Source organism: Lycium ferocissimum, chromosome 2, assembly GCF_029784015.1.
Source record: "Lycium ferocissimum isolate CSIRO_LF1 chromosome 2, AGI_CSIRO_Lferr_CH_V1, whole genome shotgun sequence".
Classification (NCBI taxonomy): Eukaryota; Viridiplantae; Streptophyta; class Magnoliopsida; order Solanales; family Solanaceae; genus Lycium; species Lycium ferocissimum.
The window spans coordinates 46,885,560-46,894,015 of NC_081343.1; the positions used below are offsets into that span (position 1 = coordinate 46,885,560).

General features: G+C 36.9%; 1 pseudogene; it reads left to right on the forward strand.

Moving 5' to 3' along the window:
• Nucleotides 1-3,241: 3,241 nt before the first annotated feature.
• LOC132047655 (ankyrin repeat-containing protein NPR4-like) lies at nt 3,242-8,101 on the forward strand (annotated as a pseudogene).
• The last annotated feature ends 355 nt before the right edge of the window (nt 8,102-8,456 follow it).

Here is an 8,456-nt window from a genome sequence, read left to right on the forward strand (position 1 = left end):
AATGTTAAGCATGCTTAGAATATAATGTATATAACAAAATAATAACAAAAGTTGATAAGTAAAAAACCTTAATCGAAGATTTTTGTGTAGTTATTTAATCGAGTTACGCCGCTTTTCCCCAAAATTTGAACTTAAGTCTTTCCTAAAGCCTCCGAATATCGAGAATGCAAACTTTCCGGACGAAATTTAATAAGTGACGTTTTTGGAAGTGGAATGCACCTCTTTTTTCCGTCAATGGCGGTTTCCTTTTTTTTTTTTTAAAACGCGGAGACTATGTATGAACCCGATTGGTTTTATGTTGAAGAGTATAACGCGCAGATTTTATCATATATAGTATAACGTTAAATAAAATACTAGTTATAGGAGCCAATAAGAAAACTCCTTTAAGCGCGGTATTTTCCGCGCTAAAGCGCTTTCTTAACTGCCGTTACGGTTAAGTCTTTAGCGCGAAGAAAATATTTAAAATACACGCTTAACATTTTTTTTTGTTGGGATATTTTGGTTCAAAAATTTTTTTTTTAAGGCATATTTGTTCCGGACCCGTGTGTAGAGTAGGACAGGAAAGTTGTTAGAATATTCCCCTTTCTCTTGTCTGTGGCTCATCCTTCCCCACAATTTTTCTTGTGGGATGCTGGCTAAGATGTGAATTGTTATCCCAAGGCATAATTAGAGAGGGGACCAGCTGTTAGTATTAATAGAGGAGAGTGTGTAGAGTAGGACAGGAGAGTTGTTATAATATTCCCCTTTCTCTTGTCTTTGGCTCATCCTTCCCCACTATCTTTCTTTCTGTCATTATCTTTCTTAGTATTCTGTATTCCGTTTGCTTGTATTATTCTATTTGAAATTATTAATCCAGTTGGTTTCCTTGATTATTAATCCCTGTTGAGAAGTTCATAACAACGCAACTCTATGAAAAGCCCTTATTCTTTGCAAATTATTGCAATGAATAAATATAAATAGATATTTGATTTATTATTATTATAATAATGATCTCTTGTACAATATGCAATTCAATGACCAAGACTTGAGAAGTCTGTTCGAGTCTACTTATTTTATTTGTCCCCCGGCCCCACATACACACCAACCGCGGAAATCACATGCTTAAAACTTCTAAGTGGTGGATACACACATCTAATTACAAAAAATTGAAATCAGTGTGAACTAAAATTAAGTGAGTCTTTCTTAAATCTACTAAGGGTGTGTTCGGTAGGGAGGAAAACATTTTTCAATTTTCTCATGTTCGTTTGGTCAAAAATTTTGAAAAATATTTTCCAAAATTGGGGAAAATGACTTTTTTAATAAAAGTAGGGAAAATAAGTTCACAAGTTCATTCCACCAACCACCCTACCACCACCTAACCCAACCACAACCACTCCCAGCCCTCACCCACCCCACCCCCACCCACCACCCCATTCCTCCCCTACCCCCGCCCAAAAATATTTTTTTTTTGAAAAAAAAGTTTTGACATTATTTTTGATTTTTTCAGACCCCAACCCAAACCCCTTTCCACGCCTACCTCCACCCCACAATTTTTTTTTTTGAAAAAAAAGTCACCCCGCACCCTAACCCCCCCCCCCGGGGAAAAAGAAATTAATATTTTTGGAAAAAAAGTTTTGACATTTTTTTTGGTTTTTTGCACCCCTCCCACCCCACCCCACCCCACCCGGCACCCTCCCCCCTCCCCCCCAAAATATTTTTTTTGAAAAAAAGGTTTTGACATTTGTTTTGGTTTTTTGCACCCTACCCCTCCAAAAAAAATTGAATGTTTGCGTGGTTAAAAATTAGAACTTTTGGAGGGGGTGATGGGGTATTGGGGGGGGGTGTGGGGGTGGGGGTGGGTGGTGAAAAGATTTTTTTGTTTTGGGGTAGGGGTATCTGGGGGTGTAGAAACCAGCAAAAGATAATAAAAAACTTCAAAAAAAATATTTGGGGTGAGGGGGGGTGTTGGTGTGGTATGGGTTCCACGCAAGGGGGGAGGGGGGGGTGATAGGGGATATGGTCGTGTCGAAAATTCAGAAAAAAATTAAAAACTTCAAAAAAAAGCTTGTTGTGGGGGGGGGGGTGAGTTGGGGGTAGTCGGGGAAGGTGAACAGTGTATGGGTTACGACGGTGGTTAGGGGTGGAGGTGCAAAAAAATAAAAAAAAATATAAAATGGAGGGGAGGTGGGGGAGAAGGGGGTGGGTGGGTGGGAGTGGGGTGTGGGGGTATGGGGTTGGGTTGGAATTGTGAGGATTGGGGGGTGGGGGTGAAAAAAAAAAAAAAAAAATCAAAAGAATTTTTTTGGGAGGGGTGGGGGCATGGGTGGGTGAGGGTATGGGTTGGGTTGGAGTTGGTGAGGCTTAGAAGATTTTTCGGAAAACGTTTTTTATCAACCAAACGAACATGAAGAAAATAAGTAAATTCACTTATTTTTTAATACAAATGTGAATAGAAAATAAGTGAAAATGCACTTATTTTCTAGGAAAACATTTTCCTCCGTACCGAACACACCCTAAGTCTTTCTTGAAAATTTACGTCGATTAGCTCTTAAGCTTGGCATATAAAAAAAAAACAAAAACAAAAAAAAGTACTCAATATTATAATTGTGAATATGATGATTCATGAACCAATAAATCAGTCACTCCTCCTTTTGATTTGCACTAAATTATCTCTCTCTCCCTCACTCTCTCTCTCTCTCTGATGTGGAGTTAAGAGCAAAATCTACCAAATTGTCCGCCATTCTCCAATTCCGATGAACAAGCATAAGTGAGTATTTATCTCCTCCGTTTTAATTTATGTGAATCTATTTGATTGAGCATAAAAATTAAAAAATAAGTGAATATTTTTGAAACTTGTAATTTAAAATAAGTCAAAAATATCAACGTGATTATAAATTATTTCAAAAAGTGAATTTATTTTCAAATTTAGAAAGAATTGATTCTTTTTGATTGACTAATAAGGAAATAAGTTTAGATAAATTGAAACGGAGGGAGTGTCTTTTAACTTCTTCTTTCGTCGTCACTTGAAAGAGAAATTAGTAGACTAACAATTAATCTTCTGTTCTCCTTTATTTTACTGGGATTTCACTTTGTTAAATTCGGGTTGCTAGCTTTTACTTCGTCCATTCCAAATTAGGTATCCTCTTTAAATTTTGATGAAGGGAAGTGAATGTTGATCAAAAGCGATGATAAAATTCATCTTTACTTATTTTGTACAGGTTTGTATAGAAGAGGAGGGGGTGTCCTTTATCATACAATTATAATGAGTTCAAACTTCAGACATTATGACACAGCTAAATCAGAATTTGATGAAAATGACGTCGAAAATCAAACACCTAATACTAACCCGCGGCCTCTACTGTCTGATCACAGTAAGTTCATTCACACTTTGCATCTCTTTTGCTTCGATGTGAATGATTGCATATACATATATACGCGCATAAAAAAAAATCCTCATATATACTTCTTTATTGTAGTAATTCAAAATTATCCCCTCTATAATAAGTTACTTTTTAGCTGAATACATATACAACCCCTTAAACTTGTCCCATATTTTTATTTAGACACCTGAACTAAATTTTGTTCCTATTGAATACTTTATTTTGTTAGTAGTTGTACCTAGTGAGCAAACATTGCTGACATGGCACAACGTGTGTAATACACTCTCTGCAAGGAGAGTGAAGAACACTATTATCCATGAATTTGACTGCAACTAAATAGTTTGGTGGGGGATAAGAACAACAAGAGAGGAAAATATCTCACATTCAGCTTCAACAGTCAAACACTATCAACTAACCAACGTCTTCTTTGATTTTCTGGTTAATAGCAACCTATACTTTTGAATCAATTTATTATTTCTCAGATTGTTAAATACACTCAATTTGGACTTTGTGAATCTAGATTCAAGTTCATTAACATAAACCAAGAAGTCCTAAAACCACCTGGATTGCAAGAACACATGCCAAAATCAAACAAATAGAAAAATTAATGGATAATAGTTGTACATTTTTTTTAATTTTGTAATTATAATTCCAACTGAAACAGATAGCAATCAAGAATATCAACAACGGAAAAGAGTCAATAAGTATGAAAGCATGAAAGCTCCTACTTATTTTTCTCTACCCGGTACATCATCCATCCTCATCTTTTTCACGTTGTCGGAGGTTGCAGAGGATGTTGGGGTTGTGTGGAGTAGGTGGGGTGTTGGATGAGGTGTCAAAAGCTGGTTGGTTAATTTTGAGTGGGAAACTCATGCGTCTACAGTGTTTGGGTGACTGCAAAAAATGTGTTCAATAGACACATTTTCTATATGCTTAAAGGTGTTCAATAGGTACAACTTTTAGTTTAAGTGTGGAAAATTCGGACAAATTTAAAGGGCCATCTATGTATTCAGCGTTACTTTTTTGGTTTCATTTTATAGCGCATTGTTTTATTGGAATCCAATTTTAAAAGACAAAGAAAGAAAGAAAGAAGGTCAAATACCTAAATAATCCCTTAATGTTGGCACGATTTGTAAATTACTGTAACCAACTTAATGAGTGATCATTTGAACACTTTTATCATCACAGGTGAGTGTCATGTTTCTGGCAGATTTAGAGCACGACTTAGAATTTATAAAACTCGATCATCTTTACCAAACCTTATATATAAAAGAAGAAACTCCCCACCTTCAGCATTTCATTTTGACCGGCAGCCATTAACCTTCTAATAAAGGAACCACCGTTACACCACGAAACAGGGCTTTAATGATAGAAATTGAAAGAGACAGGAGAAGCAATGATGTTCTCCAACTGCTCTTTCCCAAAATCAAAATTGAAGCGAAGCTACAGCAGCAGCATCAACCTTCTGATGTACTCCATCTGTTACTTGGTGTTTGCAACAAATTTTGGTATGCGGAAAATAAACTGCAACCACAAACAAAATATGAAGAAACGGGAATATTTTATTGATAAACAGTGCGGGTATAAATCTATTTATTCCCTTGATTCTTCTCTCTTTATATTTCTCCGTAATTCGAGGGCCGTTAGTAGCATATTTCTCGAACGCAGGAAGACCTCTTTGTGATATATTTGATATTCAAGAACGTCGGGCGGTCCGATAAAGGCAATATTTGATCCATTGATCTCTTTGTGAATATCTCACGAATTTGTGGGGTTTTCAAGATGCCTCTTCAAGCAATATGTGTCCCTTTATATAGGTGTGAGCTAGGCTTTAAGAAGAGTAGCCTCCAAGAAAAAAACACAAATTTAAATTTTTTTATTTAACGCTCGTCTCTTCTAGTTTTTATAGTCAAACCGAGTAAAGTGAAAATAGTTTAGTATAGGCGTTTTTTAGTACTTGATGTCTTCATTTATTGGTTGAGAGAATAGGGGTTTGTTTCTTCATACAGTCTTAGGTAATTTTGGATTGAGTTAGGTTTAAGGTCCATTTCCTTTCACATGATTTTAGAATTTCTGTCACGTATTTCGAATTGCATAGCATTGTTAAATCATGCATTTTGTTAAGGAATACAGGTTGGCATTGCGATTATTTGCAATTACATACATGTGAGAAAAACTAAATTAACTTGTCATGAGACTTGCATATATATTAGAGTCGTCGTAGCATTACTCACATTGCTTTATAAATATTCAGGAGCCTGGGAATTAAGGCGTCAAATTCTTTACCAAGCTGCTTTAAAAGATGAATGGAAAGAGGTAAAATCTCTTTTAGAAGAGTATAAAAGTATCGCTCGTGAAAAGATAACAGAAAGGGGTGAAACAGTTCTGCACGTTGCAGCCCAAGCAAGAAGCACCCTATTTGTTCAAGAGTTAGTGAATCTGATGGACAAACATGACTTGGAACTACCAAATAATGAAGGAACTACGGCTTTTTGTTTCGCTGCAGCGACAGGGCTTGTTGAAATCGCTAAAGCAATGAGGGAGAGGAATGAGAATCTACCTAACATTCCTGATAAAATTGGAACAACACCAATCACTACGGCCGCTTTGCTCGGCAAAAAAGATATGGTGTTATATCTTTACGATGTCACACGTCTTGATATGCTGAAAGAGTCAGAACGCTTTGCGCTTCTTGAAGCCACTATCCAGAATGACATGTATGGTGCGTGCATTAAGTTGATGTCTCCACTAACAGATAACTAATCATACACAAGACGCTAATTTACTACTATTTCAAGTACTCTTATTTCTATCGTTAAGCTAATTTAATTACTTGTTTTGGTGTTTTACTTGCAGATGTGGCATCAAAAATATTCAAACAGTATAGGAACTTAGCCACTAGAATAGAAGATGATCGATCAGTCTTAAATGTGTTAGCTAAAAAGCCTTTAGTAGTTAGTAACCGGAATGTGGATGGGAAGCAGGAAAAAGTTAATCATATGATCCAACTAAATGCTGGAATTCAACGAACTTGTTCGCCAGCTTGGGGAATGTTTATTAATACAATTTCCAGTATACCATTCATTCCATGTAAGATCTAGTGACTTTACTTTGCTAAATTGCCCTTTATCTCACTATTTTGTTACAGTATGGAGCTCCCATTTGTTAATTTGTAGGGTTCAAAAGATTGCGAGAAAATCAGGAAGAATCTTTACTGAAGAAACGAGCTGGCCTGCTACTTGAGGAGCTCTGGGAGGAGTTCCTAAAATTGCCAGATAAAGACCTTTCGGAGCGAGTCTCAAAGACAGAAATACTCCATTCTGCTGCAAAAGCAGGAAATTTAGAGTTTTTAATTGTGCTAATTCGCAAGCATCTTGATCTCATATGGAAGGTCGACGGGAAAAAGCGGACCATTTTCCATGTTGCTGTTTTACATCGAGAAGAAAAAGTCTTCAGTCTTATACACCAAATTGGAGCAATTAAAGAGCTAATTACTCTTAATGTTGATGTTGATGACAATACCGTTCTACATTTGGCTGGAAAGTTGGGGAATCCAAAGTCTCGCAATTCTGTATCTGTGGAATCTTATCAACAGCTATTGCAAAAGATGGAAGTCCTTCAACACAGACTGCAGGGAGAGCCAGCTCGTTCCGGTACTGAAACAAGGGAAGCACAGCACAATACTTCTAACAAAGAAACCCGAGAAAATTTGATTAGAGAGATTGAAGCCATTAAACAGACAACAGAGACAGTGCACTTTAAGGTAAGTAACTCTTTTGTAATATAAAGCCGTTCCATTCTTTTTTCATTGTTTTAAATTATGACCGATTTTGTACAGGAGGAAGAGAGGATTTTGCCGCGATCATTTCTCAGGGTATCAGGAGCAGCTCTTCGACTGCAAAGAGAGATTTTGTGGTTTAAGGTAAGAGATTACCTAATATGGTCTCTTTTCCATTCCCAATCTCCGCCATTTTATTTCTCATTCGGACCAAGTATACATGTTTCATGCTTTTCTTTCTTAAGTTGTGGAGCGGATTCTTCAATATAGCATTTTCTGTAAAAAGAGTTTATGGTCTTTAAATTTTGGTAGCTAGTAAACATCTAATTGAAATAATTATATTGGCTAGGAGGTGGAGAAAATTGTACCCCCCTTAATCCTCGGGATGAAAAACAAAGATGGGAAAACCCCGTGGCAGTTATTCACAGAGGAGCACCAGATGTTACTGACAGAAGGGGAAAGGTGGATGAAAGACACTGCGAATTCTTGTATGATTGTTGCAACTTTGATTGCCACAGTGGTGTTTGCTGCTGCCTTCACTGTGCCAGGCGGTAATAACGACAATGAAGGCACCCCTATAATGCTGAAATTGAAGGGCTTTACGGTTTTTGTTGTATCAGATGCAGTAGCCTTTTTCAACTCAATTGTTTCCATCATTATGTTCCTTTCCATTCTGACATCTCGCTACACTGAAGATGACTTTCTTGTGTCATTGCCTAAGAAGTTACTGTTTGGACTCACGGCCCTCTTCATCTCGATAGTTAGCATGCTCGTGGGTTTTGCAGCAACCTTCTTCTTGGTCTATACTGATCATACAGCTTGGCAGCCCAAGCTCATTGCTGCTTGTGCTGGTGTCCCTGTCGCTTTATTTGGGTGTTTACAGTATAAGCTTTGGGTTGATACAGCAAAATCAACATACTGGTCCAAATTTCTGTTCAAACCGGGAAAGCAAAAGTTGTATTAACAAACAGATTCACTAGAGATAAGGGGGCGGGCTTGTTTGTCAGTAATACGTTGCAGCAGCATTTAAAATTCTCGGGTTATGATAAGAGAACCAGGATTCTTGTTTTAGAAAGTGATGCCTTACTTTAAATATAAGCACTTGTAATGTTTGTGTTTGAAATTTCGGATAATTCTTCCGTCAATACTATTTGGGACTGGTAATAGGATTAGCACATTGGATTCCTGTTCTGAAATCTTAAGTTTGATTGGTTATGAAATGCTTTATTAAGCTCATTTTTCAGTCGGATAATAATGATCAGCATTGCAGAAATGTGCCTAATATATCTTCTATTGGTATTTGCATATTGCAAAAGCAA